This window comes from Salvelinus fontinalis, chromosome 6, assembly GCF_029448725.1.
Source record: "Salvelinus fontinalis isolate EN_2023a chromosome 6, ASM2944872v1, whole genome shotgun sequence".
Classification (NCBI taxonomy): domain Eukaryota; kingdom Metazoa; phylum Chordata; class Actinopteri; order Salmoniformes; family Salmonidae; genus Salvelinus; species Salvelinus fontinalis.
Window position 1 is genome coordinate 19,742,261 of NC_074670.1, and position 25,805 is coordinate 19,768,065.

At 43.7% G+C, this 25,805-nt stretch overlaps 1 pseudogene; it reads left to right on the forward strand.

The window, feature by feature from the left end:
- The first annotated feature begins 4,028 nt into the window (after positions 1–4,028).
- On the forward strand, positions 4,029–25,460 carry LOC129856824 (B-cell receptor CD22-like; annotated as a pseudogene).
- Positions 25,461–25,805: the final 345 nt, after the last annotated feature.

The following is a 25,805-nucleotide window of genomic DNA, read 5'->3' on the forward strand; positions in this document are numbered from 1 at the left end:
TGGTTGAACTGACCCAACTTAGCCCTGAGATGTTTAGATAAGGCTGTGAGTAACTTTTTAGGTCTTCCATTATCTTGAGTTGTCTGCTAAAGTGGTAATAAATTATAGTGAGCCTTCAGGAGAATAGAATTATATTGTGTGTCATGTGTGTGCGCTGGGAAGTTGGAATGAACTTTTGAACCTGTTTTATAAAGGTCAGGAGGAGGAGATTTATTCTGTAACCTATGACGTCATATCTTGTATATAAACTGTTGTTTATGGTCAAAAGGGAGCGTGCTCCGAGAATAAATACTATTATCTAATTTTAATAAGACTGTATCCTGTCTATTTTATGTTAATAAGTATCTTACAAATTCTTATAAAAAGACAGATTGATTTTAATTAATGAGTACATTAGAGGAATTATTTAATTCCCTCAACAGACACCAATTGTAATTCACAACATATAATACGAAATGGATGATGGACAACCACAAATCAATACATACCATACCAAACCTAATTTACTAATTTGAGTTTCCCAAATGTTCATTTACTTTGTTACGTCTACCCCTGAGTCCAGGTTGCATAGTCGGAGCAAAGGCGGGTTGTTGAGTAGAGCATGATTCGACAGGGTTAGAGGTGATGGCCAGAGACTCAAGACTCCCTCCTTGTCTTCTATCTTTCCTAGGTTGGGTCAGCCTCACAAACAAATTCTGCGACCTGGGTCTTCATAATAAAAGACTGATTGCGCGGCGTGCCGACTGACTTGCCTGGCTGCTCTGTGAGAAGAGGACAAGGGCACCTGGCGAGGTGGGTCTTCGGTGATCAATTGGTCATGATGTTGATGCTGATCGTTGCATTCAACCCTTCTGTTCACTCGTATCCATTTTCACTCTCTGGTTGAATTTGACTTTGTAGGGCTTGTGCTGATACATGTTAGCAGTTCCATTTGCATTGAGAGTCATCCTCACCGCTTTACCAGATAACTACATACCACAACTTATTGCATCTATGTTACTGGCATTTTATTAAATTGCACTTCAGTAGCATATAGCCTGTGTTCTAAAATCATTCTGTTCTGTGCTTATACTTCTAAAGTTTATATGGTATTGATCTGTGAGACAGGCAGTCAGCAGCAGGCAGTACATGAGGACTCCTGGCACACATTATTGGCTTCATCAGTAATGTTTGTGGTTTCTTCCAGGCTCTGGGGGTAGCAAGCCGACCGTGTCCTTCACCCGGAGAGCGATCTGTGTTTGGGCTGGGGCCACTGTCACCCCTGTTGGTATGACTACCCATAAGAACACACTGTCAGGAGGGTGATGTGGTTCAGGGTCTCTGGCCGGAGGGAGTTTGCCCACCACTCTGACTCCAGCTTGGTTAGCATGTCTTATAGAGGAAGGACAAAGTATACAGGCAGCCATAAAAGCTGTGGGATCCAGATCACCAATGTGAAGCTTGGCGATGCTGTACAGTACCACTTCAGGTTTGAGACAGACCACCCACAGGGATGATGGACCTCCCCGGACACCGTCTCGCTCTCTGTAACAGGTCAGTCATCTAACCTGCAACCTGCACATCACAACAAATTTTGGTTAAATTGATTTAGTCTCTATAAGTCCCATGTTAATCTGTGCTTGAAATGCATTCCTTGTAGCATGTTGTGGAGCATTTCCGTTGACATTTACCGCGTTCACTTTGATACATGTTTCTCCGAACCACGATTATTCCAGGACATACACATACAATAACTGTCTCTACACACAGATGTTCAGGCTTTATCAATGCTTTACGTCATAGCACAGAGGAATATAATGTTAGGTAAATAAAGCAGAGTCATATTCGTTGAATGCTGTCCCAGAATCCTCTATATCTGTGTTGTTCCCAGGTTCAGGTCCATCCTGCGAGGACAGCCAACATGTTTGGGTCAGGAGAGACAGTGTACCTGGGCTGTATGGCCAGAGGCTGTGCTGCAGAAGGGAGGAGTCTTGCTCTCTACAGGAACGGCATCAACCTGGAATCACCTGAGAAGTGGCTGACCATCTACAACTTTGACAGGCAGCACGCTGGTACCTACACTTGTCACCAAATCTCCCCACAGAATGTCCAGTCTCCGCCGCTGGCCTTGGCTCTGGGACGTGAGTAGGGTTTATGTTACTCAGTAACTACTGAGTTTTAATTTGACATTTGAATTTTCATAACCTTAAGAAAAGGTTAACCTTAACCATAACCTTCAGTTAGTATTTACTTTCTATCCCTCTCTCTCTCCTCTCCTCTCCAACTTCCTATTTCCTTTTCATATTTCCATTCTCTTCCCCTCTCTCTCTCTCCCCCTTCGCTCTCCCCAACTCTCCTTATCTCCCCCTAGATGCTCCTCGTTCCACAGTGATTGAGGTGAGTCCTATGGGTGTGGTAGTGGAGGGGGTCTCTGTGACTATGACCTGCAGCGGCAGTGGAGAGCTATGCCTGGTTTGAGGACAGGGAGAGTGGCAGCATTCCAGACAGCTTCAGACCCCAGCACAACCTGAAGAGGGTGTCTCACACAGACCGAGTACTTTTGTGTGGCACTTGGTACAGAGAGGCCAAAACCTGTCCTGCTCAACATCACTGTTTGCCGGGGTAGGGGTAGCCAGGTGGAAGGCATGGCCAGCCATAGAAAAATGCTTATTGAAATGGTTAATTATTGTAGATTTATTGGTGGTGACACTGTTTCCTAGCCTCAGTGAGGTGGGAAGCTGGGAGGAGGTGCTCTTATTCTACATGGACGTTACAGTGTCCCAAAACATTTTGGAGGTAGTGCTACAGGATGCAAATTTTTGTTTGAAAAAGCTAGCCTTTAATTTCCAAAATGACTGTGTGCATTGGTTCCTGACTTCCCTGAAAAGTTGTATATCGTGGGGACTATTCGATGCTAATGCAGTAAGCCACAAGATGTTTTTGTGCTGGTAAGGGCAGTCAAGTCTAGGGTGATCCAAGGGCTATATCTGTTCTTATTTCAAGAGCAACCAGGCATCCTCTACTGACGGGATGAGGTCAATATCCTTCCAGGATACCCGGGCCAGGTTGATTAGTAAGGCCTGCTCGCTAAAGTGTTTTAGGGAGCGTTTGACAGTGATGAGGGGTGGTCGTTTGACCGCGGACCCGTTACGCACGCAGGCAATGAGGCAGTGATCGCTGAGATCCTTGTTGAAGACAGCGTAGGTGTATTTAGAGGGCAAGTTGGTCAGGATGATATCTATGAGGGTGCCCATGGTTACGGATTTAGGGTTGTACCTAGTAGGTTCCTTGATAATTTGTATGAGATTGAGGGAGTCTAGCTTAAATTGTAGGAAGGCCATGGTGTTAAGCATATCCCAGTTTAGGTCATCTAACAGTAAAAACTCTGAAGATAGATGGGTGGCAATCAATTCACATATGGTGTCCAGGACACAGCTGTGGGTGAGAGGGGTCTATAACAAGCGGCAACGGTGAGAGACTTATTTCTGGAAAGGTGGATTTTTAAAAGTAGAAGCTGAAATTGTTTGGGCACAGACCTGGATAGTATGACAGAACTCTGCAAGCTATCTCTGCAGTAGATTGCAACTCCACCCCCTTTGGCAGTTCTATCTTGTCGGAAAATGTTGTAGTTGGGATTGAAATTTCAGAATTTTTGGTGGCCTTCTTGAGCTAGGATTCAGACACGGCTAGGACATCAGGGTTGGCAGAGTGTGCTAAAGCAGTGAATAAAACAAACTTAGGGAGGAGGCTTCTGATGTTAAGTCTTTTACGGTTACAGAAGTCAACAAATGAGAGTGCCTGGGCCTGGGAATAGGTGTGGTGCTGGGGGCTACAGGGCCTGGGTTAACCTCTACATCACCAGAGGAACAGAGGATGAGTGGGATAGGGGTACTGCTAAAGGCTATAAGAACAGGTCGTCTAGTGCATTGGGAACAGAGAATAAAAGGAGCAAATTTCTGGGCATGGTGGAATAGATTCAGGGCATAATGTATAGACAAGGGTATGGTGGATGTGATTACAGTGGAGGTAAACCTAGGCATTGAGTTACGATGAGAGCGGTAGTGTCTCTGGAGGCCCCAGTGAAGCCAGGTGAGGTCTCCGCATGTGTGGGGGGAGTGACAAAAGAGCAGTAGTTGATAATGTTATGAAACTGTCTGAGGAAATCTGATAATGGTTCCTGACCGCACACTGTAAATTGATGAAAATACTGTGGTCATTTTGCAAGCTCTTCTATTCCAAGAGAGAGATATAGTGTACACTGAGTGTACAAAACATTAGGAACACCTTCCCTTAGAACCGACTCAATTTGTCGGGCCATAGACTCTACAAGGTGTCAAAACCATTCCACAGGGATGCTAGCCTATGTTGACTCCAGTGCTTCCCACTTGTGTCAAGTTGGCTGGATGTCCTTTGGGTGGTGCACCATGCTTGATACACACGGGAAACTGTTGAGCGTGAAAAACCCAGCAGCGCTGCAGTTCTTGACACACTCAAACCAGTGCGCCTGGCACCATACCCTGTTCAAAGGCACTTACATTTTTTTGTTTTGACCATTCACCCTCTGAGTGGCACACATACACAATCCATGTATCAATTGTCTCAAGCCTTAAAAATCCTTATTTAACCTGTTTCCTCCCCTTCATCTACACAGATTGAAGTGGATTTAACAGGTGACATCAATAAGTGATCATAGGATTCATCTGTATTCACCTGGTCAGTCAATGTCATGTTTTGTCCACTCAGTGTATGTCCAACCTCGGGAGTGTGTTATTAAGGTGAGCAGGAATGTGTGTGGATCCAGTGTGCTGCTCAGGTTCCTCTGTCTGCAAAATGACACCTACCCTCCTTTCTGCCCTGTAGAGGAACAAATCAATCTACCTCTTGTCTCTGTCAGTACCTCCCCTCTATCTCCCTCCTGTATCTCTCTCCCTCACTCTCTCCTCCTCCTCGCATTCTCCTCTCTCCCACTATCTCCCTCTCTTGCCCTCTCTGTTTTGTAATTTCTCAAAAATCTTTCTGTCTCTAAATATTTGTTTAACTTTCCTTGTTTCTCTCCCTTCCTCTCTCTCCTCCATCACCTTCACCTTGGCTCCCAGGTTGGTCTACTCCCCCCTTGGCTGTCTGTCTGTCTATCCTATTATCCTTTGTCTCTTTCACTCCCCGTCTGTGCCCCCTCCATGCCACCATATGTTTTATCCTCTCCCCTATCCCTCTCTCTCTGCATGCCCCCCCACCTCTCTTCTTCTCCCCTCACTCCCAGATGCCCCTACGTCTGTGTTTGCGCAGCCCTCCAGTGTGATCGACGCGGGCCGTCCTCTGACTCTGACCTGCAGCAGCCAGGCCAACCCGGCGGTGGACAACTACACGTGGTTCAGGATCAATGCGGCTGAAGCCTGGGTAACGCGTTTGGGCCCTAGCTACACCTTCGCTGAGGTCAGCCCCGGGGAGAGCTGCCAGTACTACTGCAAGGCACGCAACCGCATCCGCGTCCACAGCTTGCCTGTCCTCACTGTCAGGGTCAGAGGTCAGTGGACTGGGCAGGATGAAGGGAGGGTAGAGTAGGAGGTGGGGAGTCTAAACTCAGTGACCCACATGGCTTCTGTCTGTGTGTTTCTTATTTAATCACTACTGTAAATGTAATGTCTGTCTCAAAAACATGTTTGGCAAGATACCCTATCTAAATGTGTCACTGTATGCCCCTCAGTCCGACCACTCACGATCCCTGAGTCTTTCTGCTTTCGAATCTCTGACCTGTGAGTCATATATGGATAACTTTCAATAACTGTAATAGGTGAAGAAGAGCTGAACTTTGATATCAGATAACAGAAGTCTAGAGATTTGATAATTGATTCATGGAGCTCACAAAAGCTGGATATTTTACTCTGTCTGTCTTCCTGTCCATGTCTGTCAATCTTTCTGTCCCTCTTTCCTTCTCATCCTTCTTGGCCTTCTCTTTCCTCTCCTTCACTCTCACTGTCATTGCCCCAAACATCCCCATTCTCCCCTCTATGGATGGTAAATACTGTTAGATTTACTCCGACTGAACCTGTTGTTGCTCTCTGATTGGCAAGCAGACTGAAGGTTATTGCCCTGGCCTCAGCTGTGGGCGTGTATGCTGGTCTCATCACTCTCACTGTGGTCATAATGATCAGGGGACGCACTACACCTTTCGACACTATGATGGTCAATGGAAGGCAGGGGACCTCAGGAACATTGGCCAGAATCAGTGTTACTAGACACTTCATTTGATTGTGGGCATCAATATGTAGTATCTATCTGCCTTCTTCACAGCAAAAACATGCACAGAGTAGACATGTAATATCCAGAGGAAAACAAGAAGGTACTTGACTTTTCCTCTTCCAAGCATTGACATCAATATAGCCTAGCCATTATGTGATAAAATAATATACAGAAAAATAATTAACAAAGAATTGTCATTCGTTGTATTTATATGAAATAACAGAGGACATTGGTGACAGCTGACACCCTGTTCTACGAGTCAGTCCAGCAGACCCTTCAGCTGAGGACTGGCAAGATGTCCGACATCCCGGTAGGTTAAACAACAACTCCCACTCTGCACCCCTAGAGGGAAACACCATGGTCCACTTGCAATAATCAGGTCATGCCATTAGAATTCCTCATGATTAGATTCACATCTTCTTTTGAAAGATCAAAGGTAACAATATGTACCTACACTTTAATGACACTGCACCTACCATGTAAATACATCAGCACCTACCATCATTCGGCCACATTTTAAACCCAGATTTGGGTTCTCTCTATTGAAGTGACATCAACCCATCTTCAGTCCTCTAATAGGAATCCCCCTATTTTCTCTGTGTTTGATAGGAGGAGCCAGAGGAGGTGTATGAGTGCCCATCCCTCCATCGTACCCCTGAAGGATGCTCCACCCTGCACAGAGGCAGACAGCATCCTCAACTACGTCACCGTGCATTACTCCAGGATCCCCAGGTAACCAGCCATCCTCCATCTCACTTCCTCATCGTCCTCATCCTCTTTCTCCTCCTACCCTCTCCCCTTGATCTTCCTCTCTTCTCTCCTTCTTTCCCCCTCTCTCTCCTTTCTACTCACCATTCTCCTCCTCTCCTCTCCCTTGTATACTTTCTCCTCCCTCTTCTTCTTTCTCCTCCTGCCCTCTCCCTTCCTCCGCATGCTTATCCTCTCTCAGTCTTATTCTTCTCTCTTCCTCTTTCTGACATACAGACCAGTGGCATTACCTGTCCCTCCCTCTTTTCTTTCCCAGTCTGGACCAGATTAAAGTTACAAATGTACCACTGGATGGTGATAAAGAGCCAAAAGATGCTGCCAATGTTGTTTATACAGTCCTGGCCAGACCACACCAGTAGTGGTGCAGGTAAATTAGGGCATCTTTTGATGTCACTAATTTATCTTGGCTAATATATGAACAGAGAGTTATATACACCTCACAATCTAATGAAATAATTTGCAATAAGTTCAAGTTTGACCATAGAGACAAACATATTCTAAATGTGAATTCAGTGACACACCTCCATTAATTAACTTCCTATTTTTTTCCTGCATATCTCCCAGATGAGAACTGTAGTGTCCTTTGCTCAGTTTATCAGTTGAGTGACATCACCAGAAGGATCTCTACCATCTACCCCTGCACTGCTTCTGAGCTGGACTGCTCACTCTAAGCCAATTTACTGTTTATCTAATTTACTACTAAGTCAAATTTACTAGGAATAGTTCAAGTAGGTACTTGTAATTCATTTGGCATTATAAGTGGCATTATAACTAATTTATTAGCATTTAACATTTTACTTGTAGTGGCCAGATTATGAAATATTCCGATAGCAGAATCATTTTAAAAATTCATATTTTTCGATTAACATACGCACTATGTACTACTACTCATAACAAATGAACACGGAAATAATGCAGAGGTCAGAGGGGATATTTTATATTGTTCTAATGTCAAGGCTGTGTTACCCTGATGGTGCAATTATTTCTGAAATGATTAACCTCAAAGGATAGGATTTTATCTCAACTGAGATTATAGAGTAATTCACTCATCTATTGACTACTACAGAAGAGGTCAACTGAGTCTGCACCATACGTGTACAGTATTACCCATGGTGTCTCAGAGGGAGATGGGATATGCAAAAAACACATTTTTAATTCACACGTGTATAATACACACTTGTATGTGTGTGAAATAGGATGAAGACAAGTTTATTTCATGTTTGGTGAGGATAAAAAACAGAATGGCTAGATGATATAAGGTGTATCCCAGTTGTGCTGTCTTATTAACAGCAGGGTTGGGCTCAATTCCATTTTAATTCCACTATATTCCAAATGTTCCTAATTGAAAAGCCTTGAAGATAATTGGAATTTCAGTGTACTTCTTGAATCTAAATGGAATTGACCCCAACCCTGATTGACAGAGACAGTTGCACCATATTTAAATTAAAACAATGTTGATGCTGCCACCATCATGCTTCACCGTAGGGATGGTGCAAGGTTTTCTCCAGTCTGTTTGATGACTGGCTTTGTTACTGTCTAATGCTGTATAATTCCCTCAACCTGTGGTGTTGCAGTTGTTGGTGTTGCAGTTTGATGCAATGTGGCCCTTTGAAACAACCAGTGTGATTACTCTCAAGTTGCCAGGTGAATAGAATAAATATTTTTTGTTTGATACTCTATCTTTCTGTGGATGCCAGTATTCCGTTATGAATAAATTAATGATATAAAATGTATATTGTATATGGCTCATTAGAGATGAACAAGGAACTGATCAGAGGGGATATTTGATATTGGTCTAATGTTATTGTTGTGTTACCTTGATGGTGGAATTTATCAAATGATTAACCTCAAAGGAAAGTCATATATTATCTGAGATTACAGAGTAACGCACTCTTTACGTCAACAAAAATACAGAAGTGACTGATAGCCTGTTTGTGCACCAGCATGAGTAGGAGGGCACACATAGGAATGCTATATTATATTTTCTTACCTTTAAATGGCAAATGGGTACTGTACGTTTTGCAGATAAGTGTGATAACTGTTTTTTGTTTTGTTTGTGGCTGTAAATGGAAGATGACATTCAACGATACAACACCATAGCTCCATGTGCCTTAAGAGGGTCATCAGTGGTGTTTGGATGCACTTACACCTAACTTCAGACCAGACTATTACATACCTTCTTGAAGTTCTGGAGTCAAGAGTAGGACAACTATCTCTGTCTGGCCCAGGAATACAGAGGGTGTGTAGAATACCTTGGCAATAGAAAGCACAACTGCACCTTGAATGAATAACCTAATTAGTAGTGATGCAACAAAATGCTACTTCAGATATGAGACGGAACTTTTTCTGGCTGCAAGCCCGAGGCCGGCCACAATATGACAACAGCCACTTCAAGTGCAGGGCGCGAAATTCAAAATATATTTTTTAGAAATATTTAACTTTCACACATTAACAAGTCCAATACAGCAAATGAAAAGTACACATCTTGTGAATCCAGCCAACATGTCCGATTTTTAAAATGTTTCACAGCGAAAACAGCACGTATATTTCTGTTAGCTCACCATCAAATACAAAAAAGGACAGACATTTTTCACAGCACAGGTAGCATGCACAAAGCCAACCTAACTAACCAAGAACCAACCAAACTAACCAACAAACAACTTCATCAGATGACAGTCTTATAACATGTTATTCAATAAATCTATGTTTTGTTCGAAAAATGTGCATATTTCAGGTATAAATCATAGTTTACATTGCAGCTACAATCAGAAATTGCACCGAAAGCAGCCAGAATAACTACAGACACCAACGTCAAATACCTAAATACTCATCATAAAACATTTCTGAAAAATACATAGTGTACAGCAAATGAAAGACAGGCATCTTGTGATTCCAGCCAATATTTCCGATTTCTTAAGTGTTTTACAGCGAAAACACAATATAGCGTTATATTAGCTTACCACAATAGCCAGAAACACAAGCCATTCCCCAGTAGCTAAAGTTAGCGATCGTAACAAACCAGCAAAAGATATATAATTTTTGACTAACCTTGATAAGCTTCATCAGATGACAGTCCTATAACATCAGGTTATACATACACTTATGTTTTGTTCGAAAATGTGCATATTTAGAGCTGAAATCAGTGGTTATACATTGTGCTAACGTAGCATCTTTTTCCCACAACGTCCGGATTTTTTTCTGACACTTTTTCTGACACCCATATTCTGACCAAATAACTATTCATAAACATAACTAAAAAATACATGTTGTATAGGAAATGATAGATACACTAGTTGTTAATGCATTCGCCGTGTTAGAATTCTAAAAATAACTTCATTACGATATGCAGTTTACGTTATGGCGAGAGAGTACCCAAAACCTGGCCGCAAACAACTAGTTCACATGTACGACAGATATATGAAATAACATAATAAAATGGGTCCTACTTTTGCTGATCTTCCATCAGAATGTTGTACAAGGGGTCATTTGTCCAGAACAATCGTTGTTTGGTTTTAGAACGGCCTTTTTCCCTCTCAATTTAGCAAGCACACTTGCCAAGTGGCGCAAATCTGTCCATCGTCAACAGACTCAGAACGGAACACAGCAAAACTCCCGAAGAAATTTCAATAATCTGATTAAACTATATTGAAAAAACATACTTTACGATGATATTGTCACATGTATCAAATAAAATCAAAGCCGGAGATGTTAGTCTATAACGACAGCTTATCAGAAGGCAAATCCAGGTCCCTTCACGCGCTCTCCAGAAAACAGGAAACTGGTGACACGTCATACAAAGAGCATTTATTCGAGCCCAGATCAAGTTAAACACTCCATTTCTTCTCTCACTGCTTGTCGACATCTAGTGTAAGATGTATGAAGTGCATCTAAACGAATAAATATCAAGGACTTTAATAGGCAGGCCCTAGAAGAGAGCATCGATTTCAGATTTTCCACTTCCTGTCAGGAAGTTTGCTGCAAAAGGAGTTCTGTTTTACTCACAGATATAATTCAAACGGTTTTAGAAACTAGAGAGTGTTTTCTATCCAATAGTAATAATAATATGCATATTGAACGAGCAAGAATTGAGTACGAGGCCATTTGAAATGGGCACCTTTTATCCGGCTACTCAATACTGCCCCTGCAGCCCAAACAGGTTAATGAAAAAAAAGACAACTGCATGGAACAGTACAACATCAGTTTTACTAACTCTGACAGGTAATTTTCATACCAGAAGTAAAGCCCACTCTCATAACACCACTTTTTTATTTTATTGATGTTTTTCTGTCTCCTCTCTACAAGGGCTGACAGCTGAAGTAAACCCTGCCACTGTGAGAGAGGGAGAGAAGGTGACACTAACATGTGACACAACCTGTACCCTGAGTGACCATCCCACTATTGTCTGGTTCAGGGATGGACACTCAGTACACAACACAGAGTTCGTGGCCAACATTGAGGATTCTGGTATATACCAATGTGCTGTTCAAGGTCTTTTCTCCTCTGCTACAGTGTCTCTTGATGTCCAATGTGAGTTAATACCTGATCTAATTAACATGAGAGTATCATATTATTTGACTCATATTGGAGCAGCTATCTAGGTTTAAAACTCAGCACCAAGGATGTGCTGCTTCTGAAATGTGTTAACTTAAATGCATTATATTCCAAAGAAAGGTCAATAAAAGGTCTGTTATTATTTTCTGTAAAGATAGGAGGATAGTAGGATTTTGAAAGAATCAAACTTGTAACGGCAGCCTTCCTCCTCTTCACGAGAAGAGAGGGTGTAACAGGGATCGGACCAACACGCAGCGTAGCCAGTGCTCAACATGTTTAATAAAACAAAACTGTGAACACTTACAACGATACAAAATAACCAAATGTGGCAAACCGATACAGCCCTATCTGGTGCAGAGAAAACACAAAGACAGGAAACAACCACCCACAAACCCCAACACAAAACAAGCCACCTATATATGATTCCCAATCAGAGACAACACAAAACACCTGCCTCTGATTGAGAAACATAGAAACAGACAAACTAGACACACAACATTGAATGCCCACCCAGCTCACGTCCTGACCAACACTAAAACAAGCAAAACACACAAGAACAATGGTCAGAACGTGACAAAACTAAACTGGAAAATAGCAACCTAAATAGGATCCCCAATCAGAGACAACGATAAACAGCTGCCTCTGATTGGGAACCAATCGAGGCCACCATAGACCTACGTATGCCTAGACTACACACACAACCTAGACATACAAAACCCCTAGACCAGACAAAAACACACATACCACCCTCGAAGGAGAGACAGCCTGGTGCGTGGGGATTCCACAGGGCCCACCAGGCTGGAGAAACCTACAGGAGGCTTGGTACGTGGAGGAGGAACCGGATAGACCGGGCTGTGGGGGAGCACTGGAGCTCTGGTGCGCAGCCTTGGCACCACTCCTCCAGGCTGGATGACCACTTTAGCCCGGACCCTCCAGAGTACAGGCACAGGTCGAACCGGGCTGTGGGGGAGCACTGGAGATCTGGTGCATACCACACGCACCTCTCCCTTAGGCTCAATGCCCACATTCGCCCGGCACGGGCGGAGGGCAGGCATAAGGAGAATTGCACCCTCCCAACACCCTGGAGACACAGTACGTAACGCCGGCGCAGGATACCCTGGACCGAAACGGCGCACCGGAGACCAAACGCGCTGCGCAGGCACAATCCGCCCTGGCTGGATGCCCACTCTCGCATGGCACTTGCGGGGGGCTGGTATATAGCACTCCGGGCTATGAGCGTGCACTGGCAACAACGTGTGCTTCATCGCATAACACGGTGTCTGACCAGTGCCATGCCGCTTCCGGTCAGCACGGGGAGTTGGCTCAGGTCTCTCGCCTGACTCCGCCAACCTCCCCGTGTGCCCCCCCCTCCCAAATCTTTTGGGGGGCTGCCTCTCGTGCCTGTTGCGCTGCCGTGCTAACTCCTCATAGTGGCTTCGCTCAGCCTTAGCTGCCTCCAATTCCTCCTGCGGACGGCGATACTCCCTAGCCTGTGCCCAGGGTCCCTTGCCGTCCAAAATCTCCTCCCATGTCCATGAGTCCAGATAACGCTGCTGCTCCTCACCACGCTGCTTGGTCCGTTTGTGGTGGGTGATTCTGTCACGATCGTCGTAGTGAGGAGACCAAAGAGCAGCGTGATGTGAATACATCTTATTTAATGACAACGAAAGAACACCGAAACAAACTATTACAAACTATACAAAATAACCTACGTATGCCTAGACTACACACACACACACCTAGACATACCCAAAACCCTAGACAAACAAAAACCCACATACCACCCTCGTCACACCCTGACCTAACCAAAATAATAAAGAAAAACAAAGATAACTAAGGTCAGGGCGTGACAGTATGTAGATAACATAGTGTTCTCACATAATAGCCCTTGTCTGTTTGTTGTGAATGTCAATGTGCTTGAAAACAAATTTGAATTTGCCATGACACACGGCAGTGTCTATTTCTTGAGCGTGACTGTGTGTTTGCATTGTGGTTACTTTTAGAGGAAGTTAAGCAGTTTGGGTTAGACTATTGTTAGACTAACTGAACTGCCTAGTTAAAGAAAGGTTAAGTAAAATAAATAAAACATGTTACTGTAACCCCCTTAAATACAATATAATATATCAAGTGTGTGGTAACAGGAAGGGAAATAGCACCAAAAGGCTCCACAGACAAGACTGCATTGTGGTTGTGACATGGTGATTATCACATCTCTCCATGGTATTTATTTGCATGGTCATTTGCTGATCAGTCTCTCTGGACGCGTTCTGCAGGAGGGTGAGTAGTGTTTGTTCTCTCTGTAGAGTTTCATGTTTTCTTTCCTTTAATTGGTGCAACATTGGTCCATAGTGATGTTCAATCTATCTGTTTAGTGAGAATTTAAAGACAGAATGACTACATGATGTAGAGTTGTGAGAAAACTCTTCAGAGACAGATAAATATTACACCTGCTTTAAGTGAAAACGCTGTTGGAGCTTGTTTCATGATTGACTTTGCTATTAAGTTAAGCAATTCCCTCCTCAATAGAAACCCGTGGTGTTTTTTATTGAAGTGTTGCAGTTGCTGCAATGTGGCTCTTTGAAACAACCAGTGTGATAATGGTGATTACTCTCACGTTGCCAGGTAACCATGTTTTTCTTTTGATGCTCTATCATAATGTGGATGTCAACACTGACTTATGATTAATAATTGAGATATGGAATATGTACTACTACTGTGTATTGCTCATAGGAGATGAACAGGGAAATACTGCAGAGGGAAGAAGGGATATGTTATATTGTCATTATTGTGTTACCTTGATAGTGAAATGTACAGTACAAGTCAAAGTTTGGACACACCTACTCATTCAAGGGTTTTTCTTTATTTTTACTATAACACATATGGAATCATGTAGTAACCAAAAAGTGTTAAACAAATCAAAATATATTTTATATTTGAGATTCTTCAAAGTAGCCACCCTTTGCCTTGATGACAGCTTTGCACACTCTTGGCATTCTCTCAAACAGCTTCATGAAGTAGTCACCTGGAATGCATTTTAATGAACAGGTGTGCCTTGTTAAAGGTTAATTTGTAGAATTTCTTTCCGTCTTAATGCGTTTGATTCAATCAGTTGTGTTGTGACAAGGTAGGGTGTATACAGACAATATCCCTATTTGGTAAAATATCAAGTCCATATTATGGCGAGAACAAATCAAATAAGCAAAGAGGAACGACAGTCCATCATTACGGACAAAAATTAAATAGTGAATATGGACCATTTCAAGAACTTTGAAAGTTTCTTCAAGTGCAGTTGCAAAAATCATCAAGCACTATGACGAAACTGGCTCTCATGAGGACCACCACAGGAGAGGAAGACCCAGTGTTACCCCTGCTGCAGAGGATAAGTTTATTAGAGTTAACTGCACCTCAGATTGAAGCCCGAATAAATGCTTCACAGAGGTCAAGTAACAGACACATCTCAACATCAACTGTCCAGAGGAGACTACGTGAATCAGGCCTTCATGGTCAAATTGTTCCAAAGAAACCACTACTTAAGGAAACCAATAATAAGAAGAGACTTGCTTGGGCCAAGAAACACAAGCAATGGACATCAGACCGGTGGAAATCTGTCCTTTTGTCTGATGAGTCCAAATTTGGACATTTTGGTTCCAAATAATCTCTGCATGTGTGGTTCCCATTGTGAAGCATGGAGGAGGAGGTGTGAGGGGTGCTTTGCTGGTGACACTGTCAGTGATTTATTTAGAATTTCAAGGCACACTTAACCAGCAGGGCTAACACAACATTCTGCAGCGATACGCCATACCATCTGGTTCGCACTTAGTCGGTCTATCATTTGTTTTTCAACAGGACAATGACCAAAACAGGCTGTGTAAGGGCTATTTGACGAAGGAGAGTGACGGAGTGCTGCATTAGATGACCTGGCTGCCACAATCACCCGACCTCAACCCAATTGAGATGGTTTGGGATGAGTTGGACTGCAGAGTGAAGGAAAAGCAGACAACAAGTGCTCAGTATGTGGGAACTTCTACAGGACTGCATTCCTCATAAAGCTTGTTGACAGAATGCCAAGAGTGTGCAAAGCTGTCATCAAGGCAAAGGGTGGCTACTTTGAAGAATATAAAATATATTTGTTCAAAACTTTTTGGGTTACTACAGGATTCCATATGTGTTTTTTCATAGTTTTGATGTCTTCACTATTATTCTACAATGTAGAAAATAGTACAAATAAAGAGAAACCCTTGAATGAGTAAGTGTGTCCAAACTTTTGACTGGTACTGTATATTTCTCAAATGACAGGGTTGGGGGGTAACTGACAATGATCACATTTAATCAGTTACATGTAATCTGATTTTTTTTAAAGTTTGTAATTGTCACGTTCCTGACCTGTTTTCCTTTTTCTTGTATTTATTTAGTTGGCCAGGTGGTTTGGGTGGTTTTGTCTATGTTTGATTTTCTATGTTGGGATGTTTGTGTTCGGCCGGGTATGATTCTCAATCAGAGACAGCTATCAATCGTTGTCCCTGATTGAGAATCATACTTAGGCAGCCTGGGTTTCACGTGTGTTTTGTGGGTGTTTGTTCCCGTGTCAGGTTTTTTGCCACACAGGACTGTTTCGGTTTTGTCACGTTTGTTGGTTGTTTTGTATTTTGAAGTGTTTTGTTGACTTTCAGTAAATAATGAACACTAACCACTCTGCGTATTGGTCCGATCCGTCTCGCCTCTCCTCGTCCGAGGAGGAGGAAGAATGTGACGATAGCCGTTACAGTAATCAGTTACGTTACCAGCTAAAATATAGTAATAAGATTACAGATAGTTTTGAAAAAAAAATTGATTACTTTTAAATTCATAAAGGATTTTTGCGGAAAAAACAACATTGTGACACCTTTCTGTTTTCTAACGACATTCAATTCAGCATGGAAATAACGCACAAGTTTAAGTTTGTTCCACCTGAACGAGTCTGACCACAAGTCAGGGACCACTATGGTGACACACCAAATGCGCTTGAAGAATTATTTTTGCCTCTGCTAATGCCTTTTAAAGGGAAAGTAATTCAAATGTAGTCAGATTATGTTACTGAGTTTGGGTAATCCAAAGGTTATGTCACTGATAACATTTTGGGACAGGTAACTAGTAACTGTACCGGATTCTATTTAGAAAGTAACCTACCCAACCATGTCAAATTATAAACCTCAAAGGGAAGGAAAATATTATCTGAGATTACAGAGCAACTCTCTCTTCTAATGAACAAAATACAGAAGTGACTGATTAACATATCTGAAGGTAGGCCACACACAGGAATGCTTTATTTTCCTATACCTTTCAATGGCAAATTGGCACTGTATCTATCAGTGTTGTAGATAAATGTGACAACATTAACTCTTTTTTTGTTTTGTTGTTGTTTTTTAAAGGTGATTGTGAGAGTAATTGGGAGGTGACTTTCAACGATACAGCTCCATGTGCCTTAAAAGGGTCATCAGTGGTGTTTGGATGCAGTTATGACTACCCCTCAGACCAGACTATAACAAATACCTTCTGGAAGTTCCAGACTCAAAATGATGATACAAATTTCTTTGAGGCCCACCAATACGGACAACGTGTAGAATACCTTGGAAATAATAAACACAACTGCACCTTGAGAATGAATAACCTAAATAGTAGTGATGCAAATTCCTATCTCTTTAGATTTAAGACAGTTAATAAGTATGGCAAACTGAATGCATGGAGCAGTACAACATCAGTTTCACTAACTCTGACAGGTAATCTTGATACCGGAAGTAAAGCCCACTCTCATGACTCTACAAAACATTTTCAGTAATGATTGTTTTTCTCCTCTCTACAAGGGCTGACAGCTGAAGTAAACCCTGCCACTGTGAGAGAGGGAGAGAAGGTGACACTAACATGTAGCACAACCTGTACACTGAGTAACCATCCAACTTTTGTCTGGTTCAGGGATGGACAATCAGTATCAAAAACAGAGTTTCAGGCAAATAGTGAGGATTCTGGTAGATACCGATGTGCTGTTCAAGGTCAAGATCTTCTCTCGTCTGCTCCAGTGTCTCTTGATGTCCAATGTGAGTTAATACCTGATCTAATTAACATGAGCACATTATATCATTGTATGCATTTTAGAATAAGTCTGTAACATAACAACATTTGGAAAAAGTCAAGGTGTAACGGCTGTCGTCGGGAGAAGGAGAAGACCAAGGTGCAGCGTGGTAAGTATTCATAATCCTTTTAATAAATACGAATACCAGAACAAAAACAACAAAACGACAAACGAACAGTTCTGCAAGGTGCAAATACACAAACCAGAGGGGCGCCTCTTGAGTGGCGCCTCTTGAGTGGCGCCTCTGGAGCGGGGACCCTTACCGCCGACCCCGGACTAGGGACCCTCGCAGCGGGCCCCGAACAGGAGGGCGACTCTGGCTGCTCCGGACAGGAGGGAGACTGGCTGCTCCGGACAGGAGGGAGACTGGCTGCTCCGGACAGGAGGGAGATTGGCTGCTCCGGACAGGAGGGAGACTCTGGCTGCTCCGGACAGGAGGGAGACTCTGGCTGCTCCGGACAGAGGAAGACTCTGGCTGCTCCGGACAGGAGGGAGACTCTGGCTGCTCCGGACAGGAGGGAGACTCTGGCTGCTCCGGACAGGAGCCCGTCGCTGGAGGCTTCGGACAGGAGCCCGTCGCTGGAGGCTCCGGACTAGAGGACGTTGCTGGCGGCTCCGGACTGACGGCCTTCGTTGGAGGCCTCGTACCATAACTCCTCACTGGAGGTTTCTTGCCATGGATCCTCACTGGAGGCTTCGTGCAATGGATCCTCACTGGAGGCTTCGTGCCATGGATCCTCACTGGAGGCTTCGTTCCATGGATCATCACTGGAGGCTTCGTGCCATGGATCATCTTCTTGCCATGGATCATCACTGGAGGCTTCGTACCATGGATCATCACTGGGGGCTTCTTGCCATGGATCATCACTGGAGGCTTCGGGCCATGGATCATCACTGGAGGCTTCTTGCCATGGATCATCACTGGAGGCATCGTGCCATGGATCATCACTGGAGGCTTCGTGCCATGGATCATCACTGGAGGCTTCGTGCCATGGATCATCACTGGAGGCTTCTTGCCATGGATCAGCACTGGAGGCTTCGTGCCATGGATCATCACTGGAGGCTTCTTGCCATGGATCATCACTGGAGTGGAGAGACACACAGGAGGCCTGGCTCTGGGAGAAGGCACATGACTCAGCAGGCTGGGGAGACATGCAGGAGGGTTAGGGCTTAGCACAGGCACAGAACTCACCAGCATGGGGAGACGTGCATGAGGCCTTGTCCTTGGCCGAGGCACCGGATGCACTGGGCCGTGGAGGTGCACTGGAGGTCTCGAGTAACGAACCTGCACAACTCGTCCTGTCTGGATACCCCCTGTAGCCCGTCAAGTGCGGGGAGTTGGAACAATCCGCACTGGGCTGTGCTGGCGTACCGGGGACACCGTGCGCAGGGCTGGTGCAGTATACCCCGGGCCGAGGAGACGCACTGGAGACCAGATGCGCTGAGCCGGCATCATCCCTCCTGGCTCGAATACCACCTCTAGCCTGGCCGATTCGAGGAGCTGCGATGTAGCACACCGGGCTATTCGTGCGCACTGGGGACACAATGCGCTTCACCGCATAACACAGTGCCTGCCCAGTCACTCTCTCGCCACGGTAAGCACGGGGAGTTGGCTCAGGTCTCCTACCTGACTCCGCCAATCTCGCTGTGTCCACCCCCCAAAAAAATCTGGGGCTGTCTCTCGTACGCGTTACCTCGAGCCAATTACTCATAGTGTCGCCGCGCCGCTCTAGCTGCCTCCAGCTCCTCTTTCGGACGGCGATACTCTCCTGGCTGTGCCCAGGGTCCCTTGCCGTCCAATATTTCCTCCCATGTCCAGAAGTCCATTCCAAGCTGCTCCCTGTTACCCCGCTGCTTGGTCCGTTTGTGGTGGGTAGTTCTGTAACGGCTGTCGTCGGGAGAAGGAGAAGACCAAGGTGCAGCGTGGTAAGTATTCATAATCCTTTTAATAAATATGAATTCTAGAACTAAAACAACAAAACGACAAACGAACAGTTCTGCAAGGTGCAAATACACAAAACAGAAAACAACTACCCACAAACACAGGTGGGAACAGGCTACCTAAGTATGGTTCTCAATCAGAGACAACGATAGACAGCTGCCTCTGATTGGGAACCATACCAGGCCAAACACATAGAAATAAAAAACATAGAACACGAGACATAGAATGCCCACCCAAACTCACGCCCTGACCAACCAAAATAGAGACATAAAAAAGATCTCCAAGGTCAGGGCGTGACAGTACCCCCTCAAAGGTGCGGACTCCGGCCTTAAAACCTGAACCTATAGGGGAGGGTCTGGGTGGGCATTTCACAGCGGTGGCGGCTCTGGTGCGGGACGTGGACCCCCGGTACCCCGGACTGGGGACCCTCGCATCGGGCCCCGAACAGGAGGGCGACCCTGGCTTCTCTGGACAGGAGGGCGACTCTGGCTGCTCCGGACAGGAGGGCGACTCTGGCTGCTCCGGACAGGAGGGCGACTCTGGCTGCTCTGGACAGGAGGGAGACTCTGGCTGCTCCGGACAGGAGGGCGTGACACAAGGGGTCTGAGTACTTTCCGAATGCACTGTACATTCAAAGCTCTGCACCAAGGATGCCTCTGAATGGTGTTCATTTAATTGCATTATATTCCTAAGAAAGCTAAAAGACAAGGTTTATTTCTGATAAAATAATAGGATGCATTTTGAAAGACGTATGTATAGTTGAAGTCGGAAGTTTACATACACCTTAACCAAACTCAGTTTTTCACAATTCTTGACATTTAATCCTAGTAAATATTCCCTGTCGTAGGTCAGTTAGGATCACCACTTTATATTAAGAATGTGAAATGTCAGAATAATAGTAGAAAGAATGATTTATTTCAGCTTTTATTTATTTCATCACATTCCCAATGGGTCAGAAGTTTACATGCACTCAATTAGTATTTGGTAGCATGGCCTTTAAATTGTTTAACTTGGGTCAAATGTTTTGGGTAGCTTTCCACAAGCTTCCCACAATAAGTTGGGTGAATTTTGGCCCATTCCTCCTGACAGAGCTGACGTAACTGAGTCAGGTTTGTAGGCCTCCTTGCTCTCACACGCTTTTTCAGTTCTGCCCTCAAATTTTCTCGAGAATTGAGATCAGGGATTTGTGATGGCCACTCCAATACCTTGAATTTGTTGTCCTTAAGCCATTTTGCCACAACTTTAGAAGTATGCTTGGGGTCATTGTCCATTTGGAAGATCCATTTGCAACTAAGCTTTACCTTCCTGACTGATGTCTTGAGATGTTGCTTCAATACATCCACATAATTTTCCTGCCTCATGATGCCATCTATTTTGTGAAGGGCACCAGTCCCTCCTGCAGCAAAGCACCCCCACAGCATGATGCTGCCACCCCCGTGCTTCACGGTTGGGATGGTATTCTTCGGCTGGCAAGCTTCCCCCTTTTTCCTCCAAACATAATGATGGTCATTATGGCCAAACAGTTTCATTTTTGTTTCATCAGACCAGAGGGCATTTCTCCAAAAAGTATGGTTTTTGTCCACATGTGCAGTTGCAAACCGTAGTCTGGCTTTATTATGGCGGTTTTGGAGCAGTGGCTTCTTCCTTGCTAAGCAGCCTTTCAGGTTATGTTGATATATGACCTGTTTTACTGTGGATATAGATACTTTTGTGCCTGTTTCCTGCAGCGTCTTCACAAGGTCCTTTGCTCTTGTTCTGGGATTGATTTGCACTTTCCGCACCAAAGTACGCTCATCTCTAGGAGACAGAACGCGTCTCCTTCTTGAGCGGTATGACGGCTGCATAGTCCCTTGGTTTTAAAACTTGCATACTATTGTTTGTACAGATGAATGTGGTACCTTCAGGCATTTGGAAATTGCTCCCTAGGATGAACCAGACTTGTGGAGGTCTACAATCTTTTTTCTGAGGTCTTGCCTGATTTCTTTTGACTTTCCCATTATGTCAAGCAAAGAGGCACTGAGTTTGAAGGTAGGCCTTGAAATAAATCCACAGTTACACCTCCAATTGACTCAAATAATGTCATATAGCCTTTCAGAAGCTTCTAAAGCCATGGCATCTGTTTAAAGGCACAGTCAACTTAGTGTATGTAAACTTCTGAGCCACTGGAATTGTGATACAGTGAATTATAAATGAAATAATCTGTCTGTAAACAATTGTTGGGAAAATTACTTGTGTCATGCACAAAGTAGATGTCCTAACCGACTTGCCAAAACTATAGTTTGTTAAAACCTCGTAGCAATTTCGACAACATCTGGTGAAATCGGAAATTTACTTTGGGCTCGTCAGACAGGCGGAAATTCAGGATATTTCCCTCGACCACAGAAAGGTTAACAAGAAATTTGTAGAGTGGTTGAAAAACAAGTTTTAATGACTCCAACCTAAGTGCAGGTAAACTTCTGACTTCAACTGTAGATAGCATAATGTTTTCACATACAACATCCCTTGATCTTTTGGTGTGAATGTCAATGTGCTTGATAACAAATTTGCCGTGATGCAAGGCAATGTCTATTTCCTGACCGTGGCTGTGTGTTTGCATTGTGATTACTTGAAGAGGATGTTGAGCAGTTTGAGGATGCTGTTCATGTTGATAGGTTATGGTGAGAGCAAATAACACAATGATGGCTACTAACGAAATGCAAAACTGTTCTGAGAACGTTAATAAATATATTCTGACCCATTATATTTACTGGAACCACTATAAGGGATGAAAGCTCAGTCTTTTGGTTTTGTGAAGTGCACAGACAACCAAATGTGTGGTGAGAGGTACTGTAGTAGTGTTGTGGTTCGATACAGAGAAATATGTTCAACATCATATAAACACTTGTAACCTTACTCCCTCTCCTACAGATGCTCCAAAGAATGTCACATTGTCAGTCAGTCCATCTGGAGATGTTACTAAGGGTAACTCAGTCACTCTCACCTGCAGCTGCAGTGCAAACCCCCATGTGTTGGCCTACATCCTGTATAAGGAGAGTGGGCAGTCCCTTGCAACTCTGACACCATCGCAGAGTCACACCATTCGTAGCATCAAGCTCACAGACAGTGGAGGGTACTACTGCCAGGCACAAAATGAAGTCAGTAATGTCAAGTCTAATGTAACTTCACTCAACGTTCAGTGTGAGTATTCACGGTTTAATTGACCATCAATACTAATGAACTGAATAACTGTAGGCCAACATGAGTTACTTTGTGTGGTCAGTAGGCTATTTTAAAGAACAGGACCACTCTTCAACTAATGTACTTGAGCTTGTTGTAACTTTCAGACCCTCCTGAGGACACCTCTGTGTCAGTCAGTCCCTCTGGTCCAGTGGTAGAGGGCATCTTTGTGAATCTGACCTGTAGCAGCCATGCTAACTCAGCAGTGAGCTACACCTGGTACAGAGTCAATGGGAGCAGCCCTATCCAGTCAGGGACTCAGTTGATACTTGAGAAGGTTTCTCCTGCTAACTCAGGGAGGTATTACTGTGAGGCAAGGAACAAACATGGAGCCCTCAACTCATCACTCCTGTTTCTTGATGTTCTGTGTAAGTTAACTGTACATGCTATGTGAGGATGTCAGTTTTATGTGCAAAGTTGTGTTTGCTTTCTTTATAGGGAAGCAGGTTGTTAAAACTGTGTTGTTGCAGTATCTTGGAGTGTAATATCCAAGATATTGCAACAGTTTTTCACTACAATGTAAGCATAACAGGTCACAGAGTTGGGGTAAATCACAATTAAATTCCTTTCAGTTGAATTGGACATGGAATGTATCCATAGGAAAGCAATGCAATCTCAGTCTCACCTGGCATGAATGTAGATGAACTTGACACCAACCCTGTTGGCCAGGACTGTTTGTGTTTGGATTCATCGTTACTAACTATTGAGCAGATATCAAAAGTTAAATTGTTCAAATTTTTTCTGCTTACTTTAGATCCCCCAAGGAACACCTTGGTATCAGTCAGTCTCTCTGTCCCACTGTTAGAGGGAAGTTCTGTGAACCTGACCTGCAGCAGTCATGCCAACCCAGCAGTGGAGAACTACACTTGGTTTAAGAAGGTTGGAACAGACACCTCACAGACAGGTTCAGGAGAGGTGTTGAGATTGACCTCTCTAACCTCCTCTGACAGTGGACAGTACTTCTGTGAGGCCAGGAACAGAGAAGGGGCTCACAAGTCTACTGTGGTGTCTCTGACCATACAGGGTGCCAATCATGGTGAGTGTAGAGGGAAATGTCCTGTTCTCCTGAATCATTATGTTCTAAATGGGAATTCCCTTGGATGTATTTTTTCATGTACTGTACCCTGCGTCATTTTCAGCTACAAAGACTGTCCAAATGTCAGTTTACATTGGTTCCGCGGCCGCAGTTTTCATGGTGATCATACTTCTTGTGTTCTTATGGATGTGGTAAGTCTAGAAACATCATAATGCAGAGTATGATGGCCTTGTGGTAACTATTTGTCCCACCAAAGAAATGTGGTTTCTTTGACAGGAAGATCCCGTTCAAATTATGTCAAAGGACTGCTGTGGACAAAGAGGTGAGTGGAACACAGCATATACACTCTAATTCACAATGCCAATAGCATGTCAGTGCAATAGTGTTATATGAAGTTTTGAACGCAGTAAGTGTTCATGGTATTTGAACAACATTCAAGAACAAGCTTCCATTCTTCCCCAGTAACATGATACTTAGTTTAACCAATAGACAAAGGTATGTTGAGGAGTCAAAATATCAAACATTTTGTCTTTTTTTGGCTGATTCCGACCTTTAGTACTATCAAGACCCAGTCTTATCCAGTAGAAGGACCAGTAATGACCCAGCATCACAGGAAACTAGAACGGAGGAACAGGAAAATGCCCTCTATGCCAACGTTCAACTGCCTCCCTCTCACACCCACCACCAAGACAGTTCTCTGTACTCTGTGGTCGAGCCACCAGCTCTGCAGAACCCTCCTGACCCTCATTACGCTACCTTTGACTTCCAGCAGTTCCAAAGCTCCATTGACGGGGCCCAACTCTCCAGACCCCATGGTGGGGATGATGTTGTATACTCCACAGTGAAAGCCATTAAGGCCAATGTGACAGACAACCTCCAGTACGCCAGCATCCCGTTCCCCCTCCCCAGTCCTACTGCCAGGTAAGAGTGCACTCACTATCAGTTCAGTCCTTTTCCATATAACCTATTTCTGGAAGTCTGTTTATTTGAAATGTCTGAATATACTCATATAAAAACTCTATTTGCTTTTTGCAGGCTGGAAGAAAGTTTAGAGGTGGACCATTCTGTTATCTACTCCACTATTGCCAAACCTGAAGCCTGAACATTTCCTTACATATTGGTGAATAAACTAAGCAGCATTGGAACACATGTTAAGATATGTAAAGTATGGAATTAATAAGTAGTTATGGTAATAGATGTATATGTGTTGTACTGTACTTGTAATGTGTGTGTCTCACGTGTGATGATGAGCTTCCATTGCTTGTGCATGCTTCTGTCTTGATAATTGAATGATCAACCCTGACATTTTATTGGCTGACTGTTTCTTTTTTTGTTTGAGGTGCAACCACCCAGGGGAAGGTGCTGGTAAGAGGGAAGTGGCCATCTGTCTGGTTTAGTTTATAAATATCTGACTAAGTTTGAGAGAATATTGTTTATTTATCTTGAATTGAAGTTGAATTCATGTTTTGTTAGATCTTCCCTCGACTGCACCAGAACCTGTATTTTTGATGTTGTTTAGTTAGTTTGTTTGATTAATTGTGTACTGTTATGACCTCCTTTTTGACCAGGCTGAGAAAGAGTCTCAGTAATTCAGTTTAATTCATAAACGTGTGAACTTGCAACCTGTTGTTGACCTCTTTATTTTGCCACTCAACCCAAACTTGAAGAACCTGTGTATAATATGTGATTGGCAGAGCTCGACCTGGGCTGGCGTGGTATGGCATTGTGACATATGTCATGGTTATGTTATACATACAGTATGTTGATTATTACATGGATTTGTTATGGTAAACTACGATGTTGTATAATTTTTTTAAATTTGAAATACTGTGTATATTTACAAATATGAAAACTTACTTCTGGTTGTCCTTTCACTTTTAGTCATCCAATGTTCAACAACTCGTCATCATAAAGGAAGTAAATTACAGTAGGCCTAGTACAGTAAAATTACCTATTTAAAGGTAGAG